Raw genomic sequence first — 14,910 nt, 5'->3', positions numbered from 1 at the left:
AGTTAAAACAGTGCTTAGAGGGAAATTTATAGTCTGTACTTTAAAAAAGAAGAAAGAGCTCAAATCAGTAACCTAACTTTAAGACACTGGGAAAACAAAAGAGCAAAATGAACCTAAAGCATGCAGAAAGAAAGAAATAATAAACATTAAAGAGGAAATTAATGAGAGAATAGAAAAACAATAAAGAAAATCAAAGAAACCAAAAGTTGGTTCTATGAAGAAATCAGCACAATGGACAAACTTTAGGAGACTGATCAACAACAATTAAATGCCAGTTTGGCTGCCTGCTAAAGATATGAACAGGAATTTCACAGAAGTGGAGACACATTTAGCTAACAAACATATAAGGAAATGTTCAATGCCATCAATAATTAGAGAAATGGAAACAGAAACCAAAATGAGATATAATTTCATACCCATTTGATGATTAGAAATGAAGAAGTCTGACAATACCAAGTGTTGGAGAGAATATAGACCAATGTGATATTTTATATATTGCTAGTGAGAATGTAAATTGGTACACCCATTTTGGGAAACACTTTGGTACTATCTTGTAAAGTTTAATATTCAGGTGTATATAAATTAGCACATCCATTATATTTATATTCACAAGAGAAACTCTTGCACAAATGCACCAGAGACATGTACACAGAAACAGGGTCAAAGGAAAAAAGAAAAAAGGAAACAGTTCCAATTCCCATTGATAGAATAGATAAATTGTGGTTTAGTCACATGATACAACATTATACAACATTGAAAATAAATGATTTAGAGCTCATGAAATAACATGGATAAATCATTGTAGCAAACTAATGTGCAAATCTTATTTTTTTAATGAATTTTTTTAAAGTCTTTATTGAATTTGTTACAATATTGCTTCAAGATTGTGGTTATCTCTGGGAGGGAAGAAGGCTAAAGAATAGGACAAGATAAGAGCCTTTAACTAGATGCAAGTTATTAGTAATATTCTAGTCCTAAAACTGAGTGGGCTAGTGTGTGTCTGCTATCGTATTAAATCAAGTTAATATACAAAAATTAACACAAATTAAATAAAATGAAGAAAACAGTACCATACACAGGCCAATAAAGATAGCGGGTTGTGAACCAAGCATTCTGATTAATCTAACGTTGTACACCCGAGGTTCCAAAAACAAAAGGAGAAAAATAACAACAAATAGCTGATTTACTAGTGGTTAATGTACATTAAAACCTTGCCAAACAGTTCATGCCATTTGATCCTCAGGGCACCTCAATGAGTCAGAGAGGTACTATTATTATCCTCCTGTTGTAGCTGGGGCCACTGACGTAGGATTTGAACTCTGGCAGCCTGACCCCAAAACCTGCACCCTCAACCATCATGTTATACTGCCTCCCTAAGAAGTAAAAAAATAGTCCTAACTCTAGATAATAGAAGAATATGGTGAAGAAAACCAGACCTATTAAACAGGTTACTATATTCTTTACAAAAGTGAACAATTTGAAAAATCAGAGCCTGACTAGGGTTCCAGATTCTTAAGAAAATGAAATGGTTACACATTTTGAACATGCTGAATTCCAGCCTCCCGTGAGGAAGTATTTTAAATATTAGAAGCACATTGGAGATGACCTCAGGTACTTATTTGCACAAATTTCAGGACCTGTGGGAAGCTTATGAGTATTTGAGCAAAATTAAGTAACATCTATGAACCCCATCTCCAAACACTCATTATTTCTTGGTGTAATTTTCTACCAAAGCTTCTGTCGAGGCCCTTTCAGCTAAAAACTGCTAGCAAATGAATCATGCGTCTGAGGACACAGAACTGGACTTTTTCTTCTATACTGTTTCCTCAGGGAGGTCTCCCAAGGTCTGCACTGCAAGTTGTAGGCCGTTGAACTTGCTTGTAATGTCTCTGGAGAACAGGCTGACAGCTATGAAAGAAGAGTGAGTTTGCCTCATTCCTAATCAAATGAACACTCACAAAACCTGGGACAAAGAATAACCCTTCCCTCTCTTCCATGTCCCCAGATTTAATCAACGTTTTTAGATTATTTCTAGAAAATGTCAGTGATCTTCATTCACCAATAAATATGCGTTAGAGGCTAAAACACAAGGTATATGGATGACAAAGTCAGATTTTAACAACTACACTACCTTAAAATTTTGTTTTAAGTTGTAAGTTGCTTAAATATTGGTCTCTGTTTTTTTATCTTAATTGAAAAGAAAATTTTAAATCTTTTGAATAAATAGCACGTGCAGGTGGTACAAAATTCAAATGATACCTTTTGACATACTCTCTACACTCCCCGAGATCACTGTAAATAATTTCTTGCATATCCCATAAGAATTTCATTCATTTGCAGAGAAAAAGACATTTTTGTACCACAACTCCTTCTCTATAATCATTATTCCCAAAGAAAAGTGGTTTGTGGTTGCTTAAAAATAAAATAAATGAGGACTTCCCTGACAGTCCAGTGGTTAAGACTCCATGCTTCCACTGCAGGGGGCTCGGGTTCAATCCCTGGTCGGGGAAATAAGATCTCACATGCCATGCGGGGCAGCCAAAATAAAATAAATGAAAGTAAATTCTTAGAAAATGCGGAAATTTTACATAAGCATGGACTAGTCTGTGTGTGTGTCAGACCATGACTGAAAGAAAGAGCATCGTCATGAGAAAACACTGGTTTGAGAACGAGTTTAGCGGCCATTGTGCTAGATCAAGACTCAGGAAACTGGATTCTAGTGTCAGTCTCTGAGTCTTATGTGAAATGTGTCCTATATTTAGCAATTCTACTTTCTGAGCCTGTGTCTTCCATCTTGCTCTGTTCTTCTTAGGTAACATTTAAAAAAAAAAACTTCCTTCCATTTATAAATACAAGTACAAAATTTTACCTACCAGATTTCATGTTTCAGCTTATTAATTAAAACATCTCAGGGACGTCCCTGGTGGTCCAGTGGTTAAGACTTCACCTTCCAGTGCAGGGGGTGTGGGTTCAATCCCTAGTCGGGGAGCTAAGATCTCACATGCCTCGCAGCCAAAGAATGTGAAAACAGAAGCAATATTGTAACAAATTCAATAAAAGACTTTAAAAATTGTCCACATCAAAAAAAAATCTTAAAAAAATATACCAAGGAGTGACCATATAATTTTTTTTTAAAAAAAGGGACTTCCCTGGTGGTCCAGTGGCTAAGACTCTGCGCTCCCAATGCAGGGGGCCTGGGTTCCATCCCTGGTCAGGGAACTAGATCCCACATGCCGCAACTAAAGATCCCGCATGCCACAACGAAGACCCCACGTGCAGCAACTAAGACTCGGTGCAGCCAAATAAATAAATAAATATTTTTTAAAAATGTCTTAGTCTGAAACTACCTGATTTAAAAATGGTCAAAGGACTTGTATAGACCTTTCTCCAAAGATGATATACAAGGATCCAATAAGCACATGAGAAGGTGCGCACCATCACTAATTGTTATGGAAATGCGAGATACCCATTAGGATGGCTATTATCAAAAAACAGAAAACAACAAGTATTGGCAAGCATGCGGAGAAATTGCAATCCTTGTGCACTGTTGGGAATGCCAAATGGTGCAGCTGCTGTGGAAAACAGTATGATGGTTCCTCAAACAATTAAAAATACAACTACCAAATGATCCAGCAACTCCACATCTGGGTATACAACCAAAAGAATCCACAACAGAGTCCTGAAGGGATATTTGTACACCCATGTTTATAGCAGCATTGTTCACAATAGCCAAGAGGTGGAAGCAACCCAAGTGTCCATCAATGGATGAATGGATAAACAAGACGTGGTGTCTGCATACCATGGAATATTATTCAGCCTTAAAAAGGAAGGAAATTCTGACACATGCTACAACATGGATGAATCTTGACAGCATTATGTAAGTGAAATAAACCAGTCACAAAAAGACAAATACAGTATAATTTCACTAGAGTAGTCAGATTCATAGAGACAGAAAGTAGAATGGTGGTTGGCAGGGGCTGGCGGGGACAGGAACATGGGGAGGTGTTTAATAGGCATAAAGTTTCAGATTTACAAGATAAAAAGAGTTCTGGTGATGGATGGGGATGGGAATGTACTTAGTACCACTGATCCGCACACTTAAAAATGGTTAAGTTGGTACATTTTATGTTATGTGTATTTTACTACAATCACATAGAAAGTGATGTGGATTATTGAAGCCCAGGCTGGTGAGACAGGTCACACAGCTGTCATTTTATGAAGTGTCTGCTATTCCACCTAAGTCTCACCATATCCTTGTGAGATGGGTTCATATTAACGCCACAGTATCGTAGGGGACTAAGCACAGCCCAGGAACACCCTCCCCCAGCACTAGGGCCCGCTGATTCCTGGGGGTGGGGACAGCTGGCCTGGAGCACGTCTTTCCTGCACAGACTGGCAGATCCAAGGCCCACCCTACCCATCCCCTTCTCTGCTCTCATACACACTGAGAACATTTCCCCTGCCCTGAATCACCCCAGGGCCAGGAGCGGGATGACTGGAGACTGCCCCTGTAGCCCACGCCACTGGAATAATTCAAGCTAGCCAGTCCTCAGTGAATACTCTGCCCTGTCTTGCCTTTCTCAAGGACACCCCAGTAAAGGCTGTGGCCTCTGCTTAACCCTGACCCTAACCCTAACCCTCCTCTTGTCTGCTGCCACCTGATCAGACCCGGGTTTCCCCCTGTTGCCCTGCGTGGCATGGTGTCCCGTTCTCTTGGGAAATGTAATAAATCCTTCTTTCAGTGGTTTTGACTCTCTGTCCTGGCACTTGATCACCTTCATAAATTAAAATCCCGCAGGAGTAATTTTAGAACACAGGTCTGACAGGCTGGCCTCTGGAGGTCCCTCATTCTAAAAGGCCATTCCCTCCTCTAGGAAGTTCCCACAGTTAGGGCTTCACCTCAGTGTCCCCTTTGACCCCACCCCCCTTTTCCCACACACATAGCTGGAGAGTAATTATGCGACTGGAGGCCTGTTGGTGCTTCCACAGTGCTGCCAGCTGTCTCAGCCCAACCGGCCACCGACCTGCAGGATGACAAAAATGCAGGAACTTTGGGCTCTGCTGCCTTCCTGTGAGCTTCTAAAGAAACACTGCAACCTCCAGGTGCTGGTGATGGACACCTGGACTCTGGACCCTTTTGCACAAAGGAATCACAGAGGGGGGTTATTAACTTACCCAAGGTCTCCCAGCAACAGGTGGTTGAACTGGGATTGGAAACCAGGTCCCAAATGTCAATTTTCCTGATTTTCACAAATCCCATCACTGCCCACACTGCCTCTTACTTTTTTTTTTTTTTTGTCTTATACTTTCTCTGCCCGGCATTCACCCGCTCCAAGCATGAAATGTTGCTATTGCATGAAATGTCGCTATTGCATGAAATGTGGCTATTGCACGAAATGTCGCTATTGCACAAAGTAGCTAAGTGACAGTTCAGGACGGTATGTAATTAAAGGCCATAATCAGTGGTTATGACAAGTCAAATGACTGGCTTTTAACAACTTCTTGCCTTTGATGACTCTCCTCCTCCCTGGAATGGTCTCTCCTCCCCAGCACCTGGGAAATAAACGCCTCTGGTTCCAGTAGACCTGACTACACCCTCCTTGGTACTCAGGAGACCTTTTATCATAGTACCTATAATACAGTAGTGAACTTAGTTGTTACCATGACTGTCTCTCTCTGCTGGACTGCACGGTCCTTGAGAGCAAGGGTCCACTCCCTCCCCTCAGTCCACTGGTAGGTATTCAGCACACAATAGGCATTCAGTTGTGTTCTCACCACAAGGTAGAAATATTTTTTTCTTTTTCTTTTATTTTGTATCTATATAAGATGACGGGTGTTCACTAAACTTATTGTGGTCATCATTTAACGACGTATGTAAGTCAAACCATTGTGCTGTACATCTTAAACTTACGTAGTGCAGTATGTCAATTATGTCAATAAAACTGGAAGGAAAAAAAATTTTAGAAGAAAAAAAAGAATATCCAAAACAAGGAAATAAGGCAAAGAATGACTGCAAGTCCCTCCAGTGTCCTAATAGAGCGTGATCTAATAGGCCCACCAAAGACTATGTAATTCTCTAAGGAACTGTAACTTTGTTTGATTTACTATTTACTACTGATTGTGAAACGGAGCAGGACCCTGTGGTCCTTCCCTCCTATGTCCTCCGCCTGCCTTTTGTCTATAGAAAAACTTTAGTCAAAGAGTAAGTTTAGGGACTTCCCTGGTGGTCCAGTTGTTAAGACTCTGTGCTTCTAATGCAGGGGGCCAGTGTTCTATCTCTGATCTGGGAACTAGGATCCCACATGCCACACGGCCAAAAAAAAAAAAAGGAATACGTTTAATCAGAGAAGTGAGAAAATGCAGAAGCAAAGGAAAGTGGTCAAACATGACAAAATAACAGTAGTTTAGTCATTAAGTAAATTTAAGGACCTTTAGTTCCTCTTCAAGATCTATACACAATATACTGAGCTGTATCCTGTGAGCTGTTTTGTAGATACTGAAACCCCCAGCAGGTGGAACAAGTTAATGGCACGATGACCAGGCTGTAGCCATGACATAAGCTACTCCATCTTGCAAAATTCGGAGAACTGGTCTCAAAGAAGTGGGAATAAACTGACCCTGGAGCTGAAGATTAATTGTACTTAATCAAGATGACGCTGATCAAACCAGTGCAGGACCAATTTCAAGGCGACTGTCAGAGTTGACTGTGCTGTTTCTACACGTAGCCCCTTCCCTCCTCCTGTACACCCCTGAAATTCCCCTTTCAAAGCTCTTGCCCTCTGATTGGCAGGAGGGGAGTTGGCCTTTGGGCATGAGTTCGCCCTCTCCCCTGGTTGCCCGCCTCCTGAAAAAAGCAAACCTTCCTTTCCACCAACCTTGCCTCTCGAGTGTTGGCTTTAGTGCGGCGAGCAGCTGGAGCCCACTCTCGGCAACAATTAGGACTAAGACTCTTACCTGTAGGGCTGATGAGATTTCTGTCTGGTAGAAGAGGTCACCTCGAAGGTTGCAGTTTTATTGCCTGTACAAACGTGAGCCTGTTTTGCATCCAATCCAGCCTCCGTATTCCAGCATCTGTAGTCAGTACCTATACACCAGTCTTTCACAGGCTCTGCTGGCTCCCTCGTGGAGTTAAATAAATCTTTGACATATGCTCACTTTCTATTTATATGATAAGTCATGCTTTTAATTTAAAAAAAATTATACTTTGACAATTTGGAGGCCCCACCAGGATGTCCACATGGACTCACCTGTCTGAGCCTAAACTGTGTGCCCAAGAAATAGGCCTCATGGGCTGTTTAACCCCAGACACATCTTTTCTTGGCTACCAGAATGAATCCCAAGTGGAAACAGAACTTTCCTTTCATTGACTTTCTGATTCTTTCTCTTTCTTTTTCTTCTGATTCCATGTTTTTGATTTTGTTTCTGGGTCTTAGTCGTCTGTTAGTTCTTTCCTGGCTCGGGCTCTGTCTTTTTCCGTTACTGGGTCCAAGGACTGGCATGTAATGGACTGCTAAGTCAGCGTCAATGAGTGGCGAGAGAACACCCTATGTGTTGGGTTGGCCAAAAAGTTCATTCGGGTTCGGTATCATGGAAAACCTGAACGAACTTTTTGGCCAACCCAATACATGGGACTATGGTGTGTTTGTGGCCAACAAATTGCTCCCCATTGGTGGCAGCAATTTTGGGAACTGTGTTTGGCAGTGCTTGGGAACCTGATTTTACGGTCCACATATTTGGTGATCTCTGTTGAGATGGTGGGGGTCTAGTCTCTGTTGGGTGAGAGATAAGAGATAATCTGCTTTTGTTTTTTTTTAAATCTATTTGTGAGTCCAAATTAATTAGGAGGATATCTTCTTATTTGAACTGGTGAGGGTTTTTTTTTGTTTGTTTACTTTTGATGAGTGACTGATGCTGTAAAATTGAAGCTGTAAGTTCTCTGGGTGTTTGTGTGGCTGTAATTGAGAAAAGGCTTTTCTTTTCTTTATGTGTATGAAATATTTTCTTATCCCTGGAAGGCATTCAGAAATTAGATGACAGTGTCAAAACAGGAGCTCCATTCTGGTTGGTTTATAGAGACTAATTAAGCACTTTCATAAATCTAGTGCTTCCAGAATTCCCAGAAAGTAAAGAAACAAAACTTCTAATATGTTAAACCTAATAGCTTTTTAAGAAAAATCCTTCTCACAGATACTGCTAGCTCAGAAGCAATTTTCTATAAGAAACCAGGTTCATGTAATCAGTGTTAATCCTTGGACAAATCAGACTGGTTCTATTTTCTCATGGGCATAAAAGGAAGCCCTTTCTCTTCTTTCATAGGCTCCTCTAATATATAATTTCATATACTATACATTTGTAAAGTGAAATGAAGTATTACTTAAATGTTCTCACTGCCCCTCAGAATTCAGGAACAAATATTTCTACTAAGTCTTTAGTTTTTGTGGCAGAGAACAGATAGTGAGAATATGCCCCAATTCATTTTATGTGACCACTATAACAGAAGCAGACAAAAGAGTGTAAGAAGGAAAATTACAGGCTGAGCTCACTCTGAAATAAATTCAAGTTATGTTTATCCCGCAAATGCAAGAATGGTTGAAGTCTGGGGAAAAAAAATATCTATTAATGTAATCCACTAGATTAACAGAATACAAGAGACAAACCAAATAGAATTATCAATACGTGCAGGGCCAAAAAGATAAATTTTTTAATAAATTTATTTATTTTATTTTATTTATTTATTTTTGGCTGTGTTGGGTCTTCGTTGCTGCGCGTGGGCTTTCTCTAGTTGTGGCGAGCGGGGGCTACTCTTCGTTGCGGTGCGCGGGCTTCTCATGGCGGTGGCTTCTCCTGTTGCGGAGCACGGGCTCTAAGCGCATGGGCTTCAGTGGTTGTGGCTGCAGGCTCTAGAGCACAGGCTCAGTAGTTGTGGCACACGGGCTTAGTTGCTCCGCGGCATGTGGGATCTTCCTGGACCAGGGCTCGAACCCGTGTCCCCTGCATTGGCAGGCGGATTCTTAACCACTGTGCCACCAGGGAAGTCCCAAAAAGATAAATTTTAACATACATGATTTTTTTAAAAAAAGCAGACTCTCAGAAAACGAGGACTGAAGAGTACTTCCCGGTAAGATCAAGGGCTGTAACAAAGGTGGTGGTTTTCACCATTCCCATTCAATGCTGTGCTACATCCCAGGACAGTGTAATAGGAGCAGAAAAATTGTTAAGAGGAATAAGAATTTGAGAGGAGAAAAAAAAATAATCGAAATTCTTAGAAAATACGATTGCCTTTATAGAAAATTCAAAAGAATCTACAAATAAAGTCTTTGCTGTTAACGAAATAATTTCTGGACATAAAATCAATATAAAAAATGAGTTACATTAATATACCCATCCTAATACCGAAAAAGGTGAGTTAGGGAGTCTCATTTCAAAACTACACATTTATAGTATTCTAAAAATATGAAATATCTTGAATCTAATAAAAGAAATGCAAGATCTTTCTGGAGAAGATTATAAACCCCTATTCAAGATGACCTAAACAAAACATATTTGCCAATAGAAAAATTCAATAGCAAGGGTTCTCCTCAAGATGATTCATATATTCAGTGCAAAAGTCCATCAAGGGAATGAAATGAAGCCCTCTAGATGTATCACTGCACACCCATCGTAACTGCAAACATTCAGAAATCTGACAATGTCAAGTGTGGATGAGGGTGGGGAACAGTGGGAACCATTATACACTGCTGGTCAGAGCGCACATGGATAGAATCGTTTCGAGGAACAATTTGGCAATGACAAGAAAGACAAGATGTGTAAGGATTACGGCAAGACAATGACAATACCTTTATCTAAGATCTCAGCATTTACACACGGCGACATATCCTAGAATGGTCAGAGAAGCAACGTTTGCCGTAGTAAAAAATTGGAAGCTATCTAAAGACCCACCCAAAGGAGTATGGGCAAATAAATTATGACATGTCCATTAAATAGAAGTCTGCACAGCTGTGAAAATGACTTCACTGGTTGACAAGGAAGAATCTCATAAACGTAACGCAGGTTTAAAAAGCAAACTGCAGAGGATTTCATACAAGATACCATACAGAATGATATCATTTATGTGCACCTCAAAAATATGCAAAACACCAGCATTACTTAGAGATACATATATATGTAGGAAAATTATAAAGAAGTGTGTTGGGATGATACAAATATAATTCAAGATAATGGGTATTTCTGAAGAGGAGGGAGATGCAGTCAGGGAAGGGGAGACAGGAGATTTCAAGCTTTATTGATAATACTTTGCTGCTAAAGCTGGCATATTAATGTTTGTGGTGGTGTTCTTTATACTTTACCTTATTCAGATTTTTTTAAAAATACATTTATTTATTTAGGCTGCGCCAGGTCTTAGTTGCGGCACTCGGGATCTTCATTGCAGCATGCGGGATCTTTAGTTGCAGCATGTGGGATCTTTTTTTAGTTGTGGCATGAAGACTTCTTAGTTGTGGCATGCACGCGGGATCTAGTTCCCTGACCAGGGATCGAACCCCGGCCCCCTGCATTGGGAGTGCGGAGTCTTACCCACTGGACCACTAGGGAAGTTCCCAGATTTTTTGAAAAATTGCATCCAACAGCCAGTAGGTGGCAGGGAAAGCTTGGCATTTGCAGCGTCTGAAAGAAGAATAATGCCTCCTTTAAGTGCCTGTGATCACATGTCACTCCCCACATTAAAGTGAATTAACTGAAACCTTTATCTTCCCTTTTTGTATACATTTGCATTCTGGTATTCATCGTCCCTAATAATAACACTTTCTTTCAAAACCTATTTAACTTTCTGAGGAGGCAACTCTGGCTTTTACTTCCCTAGTGTAACTACCGCAATGCTTTGCTGAAATGGACTTGCACAGAAAGTTCATGATAACAGAGGGTTATTGCAGCACTTGCACACCACACACACACACGACACACACCACACACACACACCATACATACTCACACAGAATAAATCACTGTGAGTTTCTCACCATCTTCCTGTCCTTAGGTGCAGACCACCAGCCATATTGCTGAAATCTGCTTTCCTACTCACTCCCAAGAGTTTTCTTCTGTCTTTTTAAATTTTTTTGGCCCTGAAATTCCACAGAAATCAAACATTTATCTTATTTGTTACGTAGAGCAACTAGGCAGTGTAGCCTAGCTCAGCAACGAGATCCAGCTGCGTTTTCCTGAGTGACACAGCAATCCTCTCCTTAGCAGACAGTTTTCCCCCAGAGCATAGTTAGAAAATTGAGGTTATGGTCTGATTCTGGCCAGCAGGTGTATTTTGTGAGGCCACCAGCAAAATAGCTTTGTCCAAATTAAAAATCGAGAGTGATCACGTAGAATTGAAATTTTGCATTTCTCTTAAAAAATCAGAAATTCTGGCGACATCATTCCATGTGGCCCAAGGGGCAGGGGCTGAGCAGGGCATCGGGCAGCCTGGAGGGGCAAGTACGGGTCAAGTCCCCCCGCCCTTTTGCTCTTGGCCGTTACTTATTTGGCTCTAAAGGTGTTTGAGTGGCAGTCCTTGCCTAGAGCCACAGGCTTAAAAATAGTGAATATTTTTACTTGCTTTTAAAAATAGTGAATATTTTATAATTTTTTTAAAAATTATTTATTTATTTATTTATTTTTGGCTGCATTGGGTCTTCATTTCTGTGCATGGGCTTTCTCTAGTTGTGGCGAGTGGGGGCCACTCTTCATCGCGGTGCGCAGGCCTCTCACTGTCGTGGCCTCTCTTGTTGCAGAGCACAGCTCCAGACGCGCAGGCTCAGTAGTTGTGGCTCACGGGCCTAGTTGCTTCGCGGCATGTGGGATCCTCCCAGACCAGGGCTCGAACCCGTGTCCCCTGCATTGGCAGGCAGACTCTCAACCACTGCGCCACCAGGGAAGCCCTAAAAAATAGTGAATATTTTAAAATAGTAAATATTTTAAATCAGCCGTAACAAGAATGAAATAATGCCATTTGCAGCACATGGATGGACCTAGAGATGGTCCTGCTAAGTGAAGTAAGTCAGACAGAGAAAGGCAAATATCACATGATATCACTTATATGTGGAATCTAAAAAATATGATACAAATGAAATTATTTACAGAACAGAAACAGACTCGCAGACATAGAAAACAAATTTATGGTAACCAAAGGGGAAGAGGGGTGGGGAGGGATAAATTAGGAGTATGGGATTAACATATACACACTACTATATATAAAATAGATAATCAACAAGGACCTACTGTATAGCACAGGGAACTATACTCAATATTCTGTAATAACCTGTATGGGAAAAGAATCTGAAAAAGAATGGGTATATGTATATGTATAACTGAACCACTTTGCTGTACACCTGAAACTAACAACTCTACTCCAATATAAAATAAAAATTAAATTAAAAAATAATAAAATAAAATAAAATAAATAAATAAATAAAATAAAAATAGTAAATATTTTCTTGCTTTTTAAAATATTTTCTCCCCACTGCCCTATGTTTCCCTCACGAACCCTGTGGGATGTGGCAGGTGGTGGGAAGCTGGGTTCTGTAAACGCTGCCCTGTCTCCCTCTCTGTTAGCTACAGTAGGAACAGCTGAAGAATATCAGACCAGGGTTTTCAATCGTCTCCAGTTTTGTTGCCTTAAAAAAAAAGACTTGGGACTTCCCTGGTGGCACAGTGGTTAAGAATCTGCCTGCCAATGCAGGGGACACGGGTTCGAGCCCTGGTCTGGGAGGATCCCACATGCCGTGAGCAACTAAGCTCGTGCGCCACAACTACTGAGCCCACGTGCCACAACTACTGAAGCCCTCGCACCTAAAGCCCCTGCTCTGCAACATGAGAAGCCACCACATTGAGAAGCCTGCGCACCGCAACAAAGAGTAGCCCCGCTCGCCACAGATAGACAAAGCCCGTGTGCAGCAACGAAGACCCAACACAGCCAAAAATAAATAAATTTATTTATTAAAAAAGATCTTTATTATATTTTTTAAAATCAGAGAGACGAGTAATATAGTTTTCTTCTTTTCTCAGATCACCCATTAGCTTCAAAAGCCTAGAAGATTTCCAACATCCTTTTCTTCTGTGAAACTTTGAGTCAATTCCCTCATGAGGAGGTCATAAACTCATGAGTTTGCTGGAGATGGGCATCATATTTAGAAATTTATTATTTTTTTCACAAGTGCATTGCACATAAAAACTGTGATGTTGCAAGAAAGTACATCTTAGCATCAAGATAAAGGACATGTGTGAAAAAAAGTACTAAAGTGTTTGCACTACTTATTTGTGTGCAATTTAAATGTAACCCATTGTGCACTTTTCTTATGAAAAAAAAGGAGTCTCTTTATTCTCTTATATTCTTTCCTAAACTACAAGGTTTTTGTAGCAGGCAATTCAGAAACTCTGCCCTTCCATGTTTTTTGCTTGTTTATTTTATAAGGCCATATGACCATGCCTTCTATTCTCTGTTTAATAAATTGACTTTCTCTTAAAATTTCATATTAAAAAAGCTTATGTTTAGGACAAATTTTAATTTCAGACAAAAAATTCACTTGATTAAATTTGTTAGAGGTTCTCTAAATGTCTTGAGGAATAGAACTAGGGGTTTTCAAATGAGTGCCTTATATATATATATGAATGTATGAATGCCATGGTAAACAAAATAGCTCAAACTTTTCAATCTACTCTATTTTGGCCACTGTTATATATATATGACCTTAGGATTGGAGTCCTTGAAGTAATTTGATTTAGTATTCAGCTTCAGAGCTATCATAAGCCTGTCCTGTAGCTCCTTGACATTTAAAATGCCTCTTTACATAGAAGGAAAGGGTCACTGGCTAGCCCAGCAGGATTCAGGCAGTGTAACCACAGGCTCTAAAGCTTTCCTCCCTCTGTGATTCCAGGTCTTGTCTGGGTGGATCACCTTTATAATCATCTTGCCTTTACTATCTCACTGGTTTATGCATAAATATAGTCTCCATACACTGTATTTATGTACTAGAGCATTCCCTCAGTCAAATAAACACCCACGCTCACTGCTAAAGATGGAACTATCAAACATGACCACAGCCTTTAAGAGGTTGTCTTCTGGTTCGGGTAAGTGGTTTGGAGTTGGCGTTTCCATGCCTTAATTAAGGTTCCTGAGGGTGAACGCTGTGGTTGATCTCAAACACCCACTCCACCCTGATGGTTAGGCTTTAAGTCACTAGTCAGTTCCATGCTCCTTGCCTGTGATTGATTTAGGATTGGGTGGGTGACTTGGTTCTGACCATTGAGATGAAGGGGGAGTCTGCTGGCGGCGCGGGTCTTTCCTTAGAGAGTCACAGGCGACAGACTTCTGGTCAGATGTGGTGGGCTGGAAAAATGCCTCTCATCCAACTGAAACTCCATTAAAATGCTAAAAGGGATTAAAAAGAGGATAAGTTCATAAGGGCAAAGATGATGGGAGAAAAGGATAACATTTTGGAGGCTAGAAGAGAGATAGATGGATGATAACTGAATTAATGAAACCTAAGCCTGCAGCGGAGAAAGCCCTTAGTCAGTGGACTCTGCAGGGTCCCAGAAAGGCCAGGAATTGGAAGCACTGGACACTTATGAAATGAGGGATGTATGTGAGGCAAGAACAGGACGATTTCGGAGTGTCTGCTCCTCACCTAGCTCAGCCTAACAAAAGGTCTACTTCGGAAGGCTGGAGCCAAGAAGACAGGGCCTATATAGGTGTAAAGTTTCTATATCTCACTAGAATTAAGTTAGTAAAGATCTGAAGTAGATTATGATAAGTTAAAATGTATATTGTAAGCTCTAAATCAACCACTAAGAAAATAAATTTAAAATACAGCTGAAAAATTATTAAGAGAAATAAAGTGTTACATTAGAAAAATTCACTTCATACAAAAT

This window comes from Eschrichtius robustus, chromosome 21, assembly GCF_028021215.1.
Source record: "Eschrichtius robustus isolate mEscRob2 chromosome 21, mEscRob2.pri, whole genome shotgun sequence".
Classification (NCBI taxonomy): domain Eukaryota; kingdom Metazoa; phylum Chordata; class Mammalia; order Artiodactyla; family Eschrichtiidae; genus Eschrichtius; species Eschrichtius robustus.
This window is presented reverse-complemented; position numbering follows the sequence as displayed.